This window comes from Gracilinanus agilis, chromosome 5 (genome assembly GCF_016433145.1).
Source record: "Gracilinanus agilis isolate LMUSP501 chromosome 5, AgileGrace, whole genome shotgun sequence".
Taxonomy (NCBI): Eukaryota; Metazoa; Chordata; class Mammalia; order Didelphimorphia; family Didelphidae; genus Gracilinanus; species Gracilinanus agilis.
In genome coordinates this window covers 72,060,244-72,074,244 of record NC_058134.1, presented here as the reverse complement: position 1 = coordinate 72,074,244, position 14,001 = coordinate 72,060,244, and positions in this window count along the sequence as shown.

The following is a 14,001-nucleotide window of genomic DNA, read 5'->3' as shown; positions in this document are numbered from 1 at the left end:
TGAATTCATGTCATAATTATGAGCTTTTGTTAACTAACCTAAAAATTAATGTGTTGCATTTTACATATTTATTTGAATAGATTTCTTGTTCCCCCATTTCCTCCAGGTTAGCATTATAATAGTATCCAGATTTGAACTCTGAGCTCAGAAAAATAGAATTACTCTTTTCCTTCTACTCTTTAGACCACTCCTTGTTCTTACTTCTCTCTTTTTCAGTGGGTTATTGTAAAAGTGCCCAAACCTTCTCTAGATCTATTTGACAAAAAAAGGCTGTACTTGGCTTCAGATAGGAAAAGATGTTTTTCTGAGACCCATGCTGATTTCTCCTTCCTGTGAACTATTAAAGAATTTATTTTATATGTCACCTACTTAGTGCTTAACATACTCTTGCATTTTTTTTCAGCATCTCCTGAGTTGGTTTCCTATCTTCAGTGTGGAGATTGTTCTCTGTTTCCCAATATCACCCTTAATGCCAAGTGGTACTCAAAAAATTATTTGATTCTCAAAGAAAGACCCCCTTCTAGGAAAGGCCTAAAGATGAAGTAGTTAATTAACTAGAAGACTAGAGACTTCAGGTAGAAGGGCCTACAAAGAGAAAAAGAAAATTATAACAGGAAGTATCTGAAAGTGATTTTAATACTTTTAAATTGATATAGTTCAAAGTTGTACCTTTAAGTTGCTTTTACACTATAGTCAAGATTAAGGCTACATTTGAGCCCAGGACAGCAGATAAACATGGGACCAAGATAATCAAGCAGCAAGTATTTATTGTATGCCCTCTATGTTTCCGGCATTGTGTTAAGTGCTGATGTTATAAAAAGAGGCAAAAGACCATCCTTGCCCTCAAGGAACTCACAGTGGAATGGAGAGATAACAATTGAACAAATATGTACAAAACAAACTTTCTATAGGTTATATAGGATAAATAGAAAATAAGCAACAGAAGGAAGGCACTGGAATTAAGAGAAATAGCACTTAAAAAAAGGGAAAGTAGACACAGGTCATGAAGCACAGTAATTAGATAAATTTCTCCTCATCTGATCCTTTGTAGAAGTTGTAGAAAGTGAGCCATGACAAAGGGCAGATCCCTAGCTGAGAGTGTCTTCAGTTTGGAGTATGCTAAATCAAAGTGATCAAGTATACATAATATTTAAGCTAATTCTCTCCATGGATTAGATAATTAATTATTTTAATATCTCTGTTATTTATACACTGGATCTTATCTGATTTAGGCTTCATTCATCCAACAAAATCACCAACACATATCTAATCAAACCATATCTTGAATGTTATGTTCAATTCATTATGGTGAGGACACTAGATCACTGGAATGCGTTTAAAAGAACCAGTAATAGGGGCAGCTGGGTAGCTCAGTGGAGTGAGAGTCAGGCCTAGAGACAGGAGGTCCTAGGTTCAAACCCGGCCTCAGCCACTTCCCAGCTGTGTGACCCTGGGCAAGTCACTTGACCCCCATTGCCCACCCTTACCAATCTTCCACCTATGAGACAATACACCAAAGTACAAGGGTTAAAAAAAAAAAAAAAAAGAACCAGTAATAATTAGAGTCTGTAAAACTTGCTCTATGAGGATTAGCTGAAGGAGCTGGACATGTTTGGAGCTTGAAGAAGAAGACATGGGAATACAGTATCTTTCAGTATTCAAAGGGCTTGTAAACAAAAGAAGGGGATTAGATTCATTCTGCTTGACCCCAGGTGAGCAGAACTAGAAGCAATGAATGTACAATGAATGAAAGCTTCAGGATGACATAGTTCAGATTCAATCATAGAAAAACTCCAATCAGAATTTTCCAAAAGTAGAATGGGTTGATTTTTCAGGAAGATTGGAATTCCCTATCCCTTAAGGCCTTTAAGGGAAAGCTAAGTTATTTCTTGCGAGGGATGTTACTGAGATTTCTTTTTAGATGTGGTATGGTAGTAAGACAGTCTCTAAAGCCCCTTCCCACTTTGCAAATTCTATTGTTCTTTGAAAAATATTATGGATTATATTTATATGCTAAAGTACTATAGTATCTAATTATCATGGGTTTACATAATCTTATATGCCACTAAGATAGTGGAGTAGAGTCTTAGAAAAATTAGAACTTTAGCCCAAGCTGAAGTGAAAGAACCATTACATCCCAGATTCACCTTTTTGAGGAACTGACCTTCAGACATAAAGATTCTGCAGCATCCAGGAATCTTAGGGGAACAAGACAGTCAATCCCTTACTCTCACAGGTGATTTGCCAGAGCTCACCACATAAGTGAAGCTGCTAGGAATTCCCCTCTAGTGTGCTGCCTTTCGTGATCAGGAGGCTTCGTTGACCTCTTCAGACCAGAGGGCCTGAATCTCCCTGAATCCCACCAACCTGCCTGATAGTGTTCATGATATTTTCTTTTTGGAGTGAAGGAAGGGAACATTTATTTTCCTTGTTTAACACTGCCAGAAAGTTCATTCTTCTTCTTACCTAGCACTTAGAATAGCACATGGCACCGAGTGAGTGCTTTATAAATGTTTGTAGAAGAAAATCAATTTTCCAGGGCCAATATCCCAAAGCTTGAGGCACATGCTAAGCCCCTTTATACCAAAGTTTTCATATATATACATATGTAGTCTTGGGAACATATTTTATTTTCTTGATTAGAACACCTTACTATTTTGCAACTGCATTAAGTCAGTTTATACAGATGTCCTATGGCTCTATGAAACAGATGTTTTTGTTAAAGTCCTCTGTAATTAGAAATGTACAAAAGTTTTTTGGTAAATGAAGTACATTTTATCATCTTGAAACTCCCTATTGTTAATGTGCTATTTATGGATGTTATTTTCCATTAATTATATTAATTCACATGTTTATTTTAACTTAATCAAGAACTTGGAATGTTCCTCCTTTCACATTTAATTAACCAAACACTTCAAGAACCTTTTACTAGAAAAGGAAGTTCACACCCTCAAAGATTGGAAGTGGATCCCACAAGCACTGCCCAGGGCAGTGCCAGTCAAATTAAGAAACTATGATTGGTTCCTGAGATGTGATAGACCAGCCCACAGTGAAAGGAAGTAGACACCAAGAGACAGGAACTGACTTGGGAAAAGGGTTATAAAAGGCAAGATTGGAGAGCCGAACAGGGACTTCTGCATTGGAGAAATTTGGCTACACTGGTGATTTTGTGTTGGTTATTCTGTGTTGGATTCTGCATTGGTGGCTCTTGCTGAAGAGACTACCGTGACTCCTGGTTGGAGATTGGTACCAAGGGAGCCTTTGTTGGAGTTGAGTTGGATTCCCCAGGATCAGCAATTATAGGTTATTTAGCTAGGCAATATTTTCTATCTCCTTCCTACATTTCCTTCTTTATTATCTCTACTTTGCTGTAATAAAGCTACTAACAACCTCATGACTTAAGAGTTATTTTTTATAAATGAAGGCCACAACAAATTTTTATAACTCTTAATTTGACCAAAACCAATTTTAACTCTTATAGATCAGTCAGAATGAAATTGTCAGTAATCTATGTAAAAGTATGTAGGGTGAACCTATATGTGAGAATATTTAAATACTTCAGTAGATCTATGATCTTATCCACTCATTTCCTCAGTTCAGATCACAATCCATCCATATGTCCTCTTTTGTATTCACTATCTATTCTTCGTTAGAGTCTTCATAGAGAATCTGTCCAAACTACGAGATTTGAGATGCCCATGTTTTATCCCTTGCTCTCACTGTTTGAAGAGATTATTTTCTTTTTTGATAATTTAGAGTCTTAATAATATCTCTTAAACCATTTTTGTGTATAGATCATTATGGAAATAATCTACAATCTACTTGTATGCATATGTCTCTCCATTGTCCTTTTGGTCATTTGTAGCTTTGGCCATTCTGAGATGGTAATGTTCTAAAATAGGTAACCATAAAGGTAGGCCAAGAGGAATTTGTATAAAAAAGATGGGTTATATGCTAGTATGGGATCTGATTCATTAAATACACATGCATTTTCCAAAATGAAATCTCAAATGCTTCCTCAGTGAAAGCCTTGATTATTTGAAAGGTTAGCTTAAAAATCCATCCAGAAAAAATTAATAATTAAAATATGCCTATTGTCCAATATTCAGTTGGATGGCTAGTCTGTGGAATTAGAATATTACTATATATATCTGAGATGAGCATTCTGATTAGCCAGTGAGTTGGGCTCAGAATTGAATTGAGTAGACTAGAATACATTTGGCAGATTGCTAATTACAAAATATTGAGAGTGGCAAAAGGTTTTTCATTTGTTCTTTATATAACTGATTTTTGAAGTTGTTATTATTCAGTAATATGCCATTTTATCTGGTAAAACATCCCCTTTGATGCATGTTGTTTATTCAGCCTTATAGGTTTCTTCCAAGGAGATGGCTGCTGTCTTATATACTTTAAGAAGACCAAAATGACATTATTAGGAATGATGCCTTTGATGCCTTTTGACTTGTGCATAAATTGAATTTATGCAAAACAGAGTTGCACAAAGTAGTTTGCTTCACTCTCTCTTCCACAACTATCTAAATTCAGTAGCAAGAAAAAGTCAAGACAACTGGTGATAATCCAAGATGCAGTGGATGACCTTGGCTTCTTTGATGTCTAACCTCACTCCAAGTACTCTACAGCACTGCTTTTGCTGCCTTCATGGTGGTTGGAACAAATTGTTCTCATTTGTCCCTTCCCCTGGGTGAAGTCTTCAGAAGGGGATAAAGTATTAGATAAAGGAATAAAAAAATTGCAAGTAACTGGAGATTAAAATTAATATGCCAAATAATAAATATTATATTTATAAATATTTTGTTATTAAGAAACTAACAAAAGAGACTAACTAAAAGGTTACTAACCGACCTGTTTCCAGAGAAAAAAGAGGAAGAGGGTGGAGTTACAGCCAACTATAAAACAATAATGTGACTGTGCAAACGTGGAGGCACAAGAGAGATTAAAGGGAATTTTGGGAAAACTAAGGGACTTATGGGGGATGAAGTCCAAGGTTCAAAATTTCCATTTATACATACTCCCTGTGATCCTTTGGGAGACAAGCCTCCCTAATGGATTATAAAAACATAATCAACATATAAATTGCAATAATTTGTGGATAAAAGGGGGAAAAAAGAACAAAATCAATGATTGCTACATCAACAAAAAAAATTGGGGGGCAGTTCCCTTTGGCGTAAAAGTATACATTCAAAACAAATGCTTTCAATCCCCCAAATTTCAAATTCACACCCCAAAGTTCAATTCTGGATCTTCTTGATGTAGTGTGTGGTCATTGCAGGCATCTTCATGGTGCCTTCTCCAAACAGGTTCGTTGTCTGGATTCTGGGACGTAGCAAATTTCTTATCCTAAAATTTCCTAAACTCAAATCAAAGTTCACAACAATAACAAAGTCCCCCCTGAGGTGAATAATAACACAGGGATCACTCAGGGATACATGGCTGAGTTATAAGGTAAATGAATCTACTGCAAAAGAGATAAAAAAAACATTTAAAAATCCACATAAAAGAGAAAAATAACTTGCGGACGAAATAGAAAATGTCAAAATCTTATGAATAAAAAAATCTAAGTAAAGGAAAATTAAAACTATAATAGGTCCTTGAATCAGGGCCCAATTAAAGTGATTTAAGTAATTATGCAGTTACCCAATCGGTAGCCAGGACTACAGAAAGTTTGCCACACTTTTAAAAGACATAAAAGGGACTACATTATAGGAGCCAGAATGAGGTGCTTGGATAGAATGTGGTTCAGAGGAAATCCTGCATCTTAACATATGTTAAATGCCGAAATCTCAAACCCCAAACAAGTTCAACCCTTCTTGTCTTGGCTCAAAATTACATCAATACCGCTGGGATTAATTGGTCTCTTTGACGTTGTGCTCGGTTTGCACTATGCAGTTTAGCTTTGTGCTTCTTTACCACTGTGCAGTGGCTCTTTTTAATATACTCTTCTGGAATCAGACAGAATCATTAAGCAAGGTCCCATGATTATTTAAACAATCAATGGCGTATATTTTAAAGCCTTTGGGGTATGCATTAATATTAGAACAAATGTATTTTAAACTTATTACTGCAAATTAAAAAAGATTAATATTGATAATGTGTTCAAACACAAAATTGAGAGAAAAAAAGAAAACTCAAAACTATTGCACATACAAGGGCAAAAAATAAAAGAATGTTTTAAAAATAAAAAAGATATAGCTTAGAATCAGTGAAAGGTTTCTCACCCAAAAAATGAGATCCAGTTTCCTTTTTAAACTTGGTCCTGAACTCCTGTGAGTGCAAATTGTTTTTACAAAATAGCAGATTTATAATGCACATTCAAATAAAGTACCAAAATTTCCCAAAATTACAGTAACACATTTAAAGACAATAGCAAACAAACCCACTATCATATAGGGTTCACATGAGTTTTCTACATAGCCACTTGCTGTGATGTTTAAAAAAACTATACTTGTCACAAATTTTACAGGTATAGCAAATCTTTCAACCTTGGCAATTGCTGATGAAAACCTATTTGGGTCTAAAACATTACCAAGAATTTTAGATCCTTCTGGTGGGAAAGTAAATTAAACTAAAAAGTTAAATTATCATGCATGCAGGAGCTCTTTTTGGCTTCCTGCTTTATATATATATATGAAAACCTATCATCCATCTAGAAGATATAAAATCATTTCTAAAAACCCCTTATAAAATTACAATTTAAATTCTTAAGTCACTATATTCTTCAAGCTTGTATAAGCAGCATGTGACCTCGATAGTTAAGATGACAAACCAAGGCTACATAAGACTTATGGGCTTTTTACAACTTAAAAAAAATTTTTGTGTAAGATGTTCATGGGCTTTTTACAATGATATGTTGTTCAGTAAAATCATAGGAAAACGATACAGATAAAGAATCATATAACAATAGATATAAATTAGATCAATATAGATAAACTTTAAAAATTTAAATAAAGAAATCAGCAAATACAATAATATAAGCAAATGACCATTTAAAAGCAATGTAGTCAAAAATCCTTTTTACCAATCACAATAGGCTTGTTTACTATCTTGAGGGGAAAAGCTGAAAATATTAGGAAGCAATAAACTTTCAGATCTCTTTTTAAGATTATTTCCTCTCCCCCAGTATTTTCATTCATTCAGATTTCATTTGTCAGAGCTCTGAATTTCTTCATAGTGAGGGAGATTTCTGCACTGAACATAGTGTGCATGACCCTAATAATGGGTATGGATAAACCAAAAAGCCAAAGGAGTGTGAAGAGATGAATTTCTCCCCTGAATCTTAAGATTAGTCAAGCTCTCAACTGCAAGGTGTTCAATCAGCAACCCTCCCCCCCCCAAAAAAAAAAGAATTAAGCAGATCCAAACTGCACTTTGTAACTTCACCAACTCAAACTGTCATTTCAGAGTTTTAAGCATGCTTTGAAATAGCATTATTCCTGAAGAGGCTGAATGAGGTTTGCTTATAGAGTAAACAAAAAGAAGCCAAATTTCTAGAGGGAGAACAATAGGGTATTTTTACATGAGAGAACTGATTTCTTTTGGTCAGGAGAAGGCCAAAAGACAAAATCCCCAAAACTTCTACTTCAAATCTACTGTTTTGGTCTCTGTCCTCAAAAGAAAAGGCAGAGGAGTCCCCTTCTTGTGGAGGGAAAAAAAATTCCTGAGTTGCAAGTCTCTCTCAGCTAGGAGTCCAGGAGCAGCTTAAGACTTTGACTTAAAAAATAGTAGTGCAGGCTGGAAAACCCATGTGGGTGGGGGAAGGGATTGGGGGTCTCACCCTTCCATGGAAAAAAAAGCAGTTCAAATTGTCAGGCTGCAGGCTGGGCGGGGAGCTGTGAGGAGTGCTGACTCAAGCATATGGGTGTGAAAAGGCTAGGGCAAGGAAGGCAAGTGGCTGGTGGGCTGGCAGGCGGAGTCAGCAGTGGCTGAGATGGGGTGAAAGCAAGGGGGGCTGAGTGGCCAGCAAAGAAAAAAACCTTAGGAGCATAGGGTGAGAAAGGGAAACCCCAGCTCTCAGGAAAACTTACTAACTATACTGAATCTATTTTTAAAAAATGTGAGATTTCTATCCCTTTGTGGTCTCCATAATGTGGAGATTAAAATTAATATGCAAAATACTAAATATATTTATGAATATTTTATTAATCATAAACTAACAAAAGAGACTAACTAAAAGGTTACTAACCAGTCTATTCCCAGGAGCAAAAGAGAAAAAGGGAGGAGTTACAGCCAACTATGAAACAATAATGTGACCATGCAAACATTATATATTTTGAAACGATGAATTACATAAAGGGTATTATGGTGCAGTTCAAAGACACCTGGATCTGAAGTCAGAGAATTTGGATAGGAATCTTGGCATGGCTGATCCAAGGTGCTTTGGACCTTTCCTACTCTTCCATGGAATAATACATTTTATAAATCACTCTAATCTCAGAAGAAAAATGGTACAGAGGATATGATCCCTGTCCTGGATTTTACATTTATCTGGGAAGATAAGATTTCTATACATAAATAATAATAAATTGATACGAATAATTCAATAGTTTACTACACATTTATTAAGTGCCTGCCTGTGTGCCAGAGACTGTGGGGATACAAATAAGGCAAAAAAAAAAAAAAAACCAACAAAAAACAATCCCTTTAAGCAGTTTACAATCTAATGGAAAGTTAGATTGCACACCAAATGAAGCTTGGAAAGCAAGGGACAGGGGGAAATGACACCAGGGGATACTTAATGTGGAGGCATTATTTCTGGAGTTCAAACAAAGCAAAATTGCAGGTGGAAAGTGGAGAAATAGTTGAAAAATCCAGATTTCCAGCATTCTATAAAGGAAAGCTTTGAGTGGATCCAGAGGGTAGAGGAAATTGAAGGAGGTGAGAAGATATTGAGTCTCTAAAACATAATGATGAGATTTCAGATGATTGGTCTGTCCTAGATAGGATACCAAACCAAGCAGAGCTTCAGATGGAAAATGGAGAATTGGGCAACTATGTCAGTGTGGTTCAGACTATAAAAAGGTATTTTTTAAATATATTTTTATGTATATATTTTAGGTATATAGTGATGGGCTATAGATCATAGATTTAGAGCCAGAAGAAGCCTTTATAGACCTTCTTGATTTCATATAATAGCTGAAGAAACTGAGGTCCAGAAAAATGAAATCATGTGATCAAAGTCATCTGTGCAGTACATTGCAAATCTAAAGTTCAAATTTGGACCCTCTGCCTCCAAATCAGCACTCTTTCTACTGAAACACACTTCCTAACTGAAAATACACTGCCCATCCAACCTCATGTCATAGAGTTGATAGGCATTCTTCTTCCATTTGGTTTTTCTTATATATATATGTAAGTTCTATCTTTTTGGAGCCTTCTTAAAGAGAGATTCTGGGCTTGATGAAATCAGAGCAATATTGTCTGCAAACGGAAACTTAAGAACCTTTCTTCCATTTGGACTCTCCACAAGATGACATCCATGACAATGGCAGATGCCTCTGACATGTTTATGCCTCTTTTCATCTTGAGAGTCAGAGAAGCATGGCACAAAGCTGGATATGTGAGTCCTGTTTTTCAAGGAGCCTTATATGATTTTGCTATTTGCACAGGAGAAACCTTGTTGGAGAAGAATCTTTTTCATACTAAAATCCTTTTTAAAATCCATACTTAATATATACAGTGGGATTTTGCATTCCTTAAACCTTTTTTTTTAAACCCTTACCTTCTGTCTTGGAGCCAATACTATTGGCTCCAAGGCAGAAGAGTGGTAAAAGTAGGCAATGAAGGTCAAGTGACTTGCCCAGGGTCACACAGCTGAGAAGTGTCTGAGGCCAGACTTGAACCTAGGACCTCCGATCTCTAGGCCTGGCTCTCAATCCACTGAGCTACCCTGCCGCCCCCTAAACCTTTTTTTTTCAGTCACTAGTTTGACTTGAAAAAATCTGGTCTATCATGGAAAATTATTTGTGTTACCTTGCTTTCCCTTTCTTCCTTATATTTCTGGGAAGATACCATTTATATGAGTGTAAAAAAAATAGAGCAATGACAAAGTTTATATATTTGGCTTGTATTGATGTCCTCTTTCTTACCTTTTAAAAAAAGGCAATTCTGTTCATGGTTTTTTTTCTTCCAATATTACTCCCAATTTTCAGATTTTTTAATATTGCCAGAAATACTGGCAGATGTGTTCTAATTTTTATTTGTTATTTTCCTTCAATTTTATCTATGTGTTATGAAAATTTAACACTAGCTTTGGATTTTAAAACAAAAAAAAAATTACTTCTGGACCTCTAAATCATATCTCTCTGAGGCAATGGGTGGATGCTCTACTAGTGCTGTGTAGTTGTTCTGACTACATGGTAACTCCTGGTATCTTGAGGTTGGAGTCCTCCAAATCATAAAGGCTCCGAAAAGTGACATCACAAGAAGCATAAAATTGGACTGGGAAAAGGAAATAGGGTTCTTTTGTCTTGGAACCATGGAAAGAGAAGGTGGTTAGGTCAGCACTTGCCCACCTGTAGTGTGACCATGTGTAATTAAAATCTGTTACCCTAAAAACTATGACCCCCAGCAAAACTACAATTCCCAGAACCCCACTCACTTCCTGATGTTACATGCTGACATAGACAGGATATAAATTGGGTGGAGGTCCCTCTCTAGCGCTTTTCCATCCTGTTGGTGGTTGATGGAGCAGGGATTTTGAGCAAGTAGAAAAACTTAGTCACGTGGTTCTATTTTGTCAGAGAGTAAACTTAAAAAAAATAATACTTGAAGTATTGGACATTAATTTAATTCCTATAGCCATGCAGCTGGCTTGGAGAAGATAGCTAGGAGAGTGCCAGCATAACAAGCATTAGCCAGGGGAAGAGGCTTGAGAGAGATCACATCTTGCTGGTGCTTTTTCTTTCTCTGGCTTGCTTTTTGAAAAATTATTTAATAATTATTTAATTTAATAACTACATATAAATTAAGATACTGGCTTCTGAAGGACTTGATCCCTTCTCTAGATGATGCATGTATGCCAACTGCTTTTTTTCCATCTGCCCGGTTCCAGGCCATTTTCTTGTTCATTAAAAACAACACGAAAAAAAAAAGTGGAAGGGAAATGTGGAGGTGAATTTCCAAGCTGCCACATTAGGTATGTGGAAAACATTTTTTGCCCCCCTCCTCAAAAGTCCAGAAAGAGTTTTGAACTATTGACTAAAGTGAAAATTTTATATTACTTGTGAATTTATTTTTTTCACCTTGAATAAATCAAATTCGACTTGTTTGTTTTGACTAAAAAAACCATAAATTATAGAATATATAATTGTGGAATAAAGATTTCTTAGGTCAAATGTGAACTTTGCTCTAATACCAGAGGAATTTTTAGCTTGTGAATCAACAAAAAGTTATTGAATAGCTGGTTATTATATGTATAAATATGATATATTATAAAGTTGGATTACAGTCTTCATTTCTATAATACAAATACTGACTTTTTACTGTGGGATATTTGAAGTTATGTTCCTTGATAGTATAATATTCATCATGGTGGACTGTTCTAAATTATGATATTTCATCTGGTTTGCTTCTTTACTAAAACTAAATAATTCATATGTTCTATCACCATTCTTTTCTAAATATGAACAATTATTATCTTTTAAGCTGACAATGTATAGTAGTATAGTAGGAAACCTGAATTCTTTTAGGCAAATTAAATACCTCACTTACTTTTAGTTAGTTACTTTTAAAAGTTCATTTTCTAGAAAGCATGAAGTAATTTAAATGAAGTGCAGGTGATGAAAAAAGAACCAAGTGCAGATCTTCACTACTTACCATGAGACCATAGGAAGTCAAAACCTCACTGACACTTAAGTTTCCTCATCTATGAAATGGGGATAATAGTATTTGCACAAGCTACTTTGCAGAGTGTAAAGAAAGAGCTTTCTAAACCTTGAGGCATTTAAAAATGAGAAGTTTATTGATTACAAAGCTCTTTATTTTTTAAATGTCTGTGACAGCTTTTACAGCTGCTTAGATTTTTATATCTATTGTGGGCACTCTCTAGATGTAGGATTTTCTAGATTGTGCTTATGTGTAACTACCATGCCTTACTTCCCTCCCATATTATCATCTTTATAGGGATGCCTAAGACCTCAGGCAGCTTCCTGCACACTCATGATACAGAATACTTTCCCAGCAATATTCATAAATATAGTAGAAGTAGATACAAAAGGAAAGCTTCTTAGGTAGATGTTCCAGATCTGAACAGCTTTCAAAATCTCAGCTGGCTCTTTTGTTCTCCCTCATGTCAATTTAATTCTGTAGCCATAATATAAAGGTAAGTTTAAGAGTGGCAGTCCAGAAGCTTGAGCTTTCCATGCTTTTTATGCTTCCTACAGAAAGCCTTATTGTGGGAGAGGGATTGATGCCTTCCTTAGGACCAATGGCTGCTGCCTTCTTGCTTCCACAGCTCAACTTTCTCAAGTCTTGTATTGTGGTATCTGTTTGAAAGGAAGAAGATTGAAATAAGAATTGTGAACTAGGAAAAGTATCCAAGGTTGGCTTATGGTATGACCTACTTTTTGTAAGATCCACATAATTCAGACTTTATTATGTGCATACAATTCCATTCTAGTCACTTTCCTCCTTCTTCATTAAATAGTCAATGCCAACAACTCATTACTGAGACTTTATATAACAAACCATCATGCCTGGGTGATGGAAAGGAAAAATTGGTAAGGATATCATTTTCAGTTTCATACCTCTATGGAATTAGAACCACTAATAGATTAAGGAAGAATGCTCTTGGCTGGTGCAGAGGCTCTGTGGTTACTGTTTTGCCATGTTTCAATAGTCAGGTTTCTGATCAGCAGGCCAGATGGATAGGAATATGGCATTCTTGCCTACCCGTTAGGAACAAAAGGGTATACTGGTCATTAAGAAGCTCTAAGGCTGGGGAATAAAGATTTGATGCATGGTAATAAGGCACATGGACAATTCCAGACATTTCAGTAGTTCTTATACTCTGCAGTCCTATTAAATTTAAAGTTCTGTAGGAATTGTAGGAACAGCCTGGAGAGCCTGCAAGAGGGACAAGACTTAGAAAGAAGTTCTCTTCTGACTTTCTTTATCATTTTGGTTCTTGGAAATACAGGGAATAGATCAGCACCAGGTCATCTTTTCTGGATTTTGTTGTTGTTCAGTTGGACATAGAGCTATATATTGTAAGGTGAGCCAAAGAAAACAAGATGGTACTTATTAGCTGACATTCATATTTTAATTTAGAAAAAAGTATATATTACCTTATAGTTCTTAAGTTACCATATTTGCTTGAAAGTGTTTGCTGGAAGTTGGTTATATCAAAATCAATAGGTCCCATAATGCTGGCCCCAAACCTTTCTGCCACTCATTTTAAAAATCAGTATCTGTTTTTCATCCCATTAGCTCCAGTAATGATTCTGGTACTCCATAACTTTATTCTAGATTTTTACCATCCATAGAAATTAATTCATATTGATACTTTTAGCCTTCCATAAAAGCCACATCAGAATTATATTTTTAAATGATATTTTATAATTTGGGATTTGTTTGCTATGCTGTTAAAAATGGATTGCAATTAATACATTAATGTCATCTTATAAGAAGGTCGTTATTGGATGGCTCAAGGGAACTGTCATTAGCCCTGGACTGTTTAACTTTTTGCCAGTAACTTGGATGTAACATGCCAAATTTTTAGATGACAGGAAGCCAAAAGGGACAGCTATCATATTGGATAGTAGTCAAGACTGAAAAGTTTCAATAAGCTTGAATGATAGGACAAATCAAATTAGGTGAATTTTAAATGGGGAAAAATGTAAAGTTCTACACTTGGTTTCAAAAACTCATCTTCACAAATATAGTATGGTAATGATGTGCCTGGACAACCAAAGATCTAGAGGTGTTAATGGCCTATAAATTCCAGATGAGATGTGTGGCATGAGATAATTCCCTCCACTATAGATA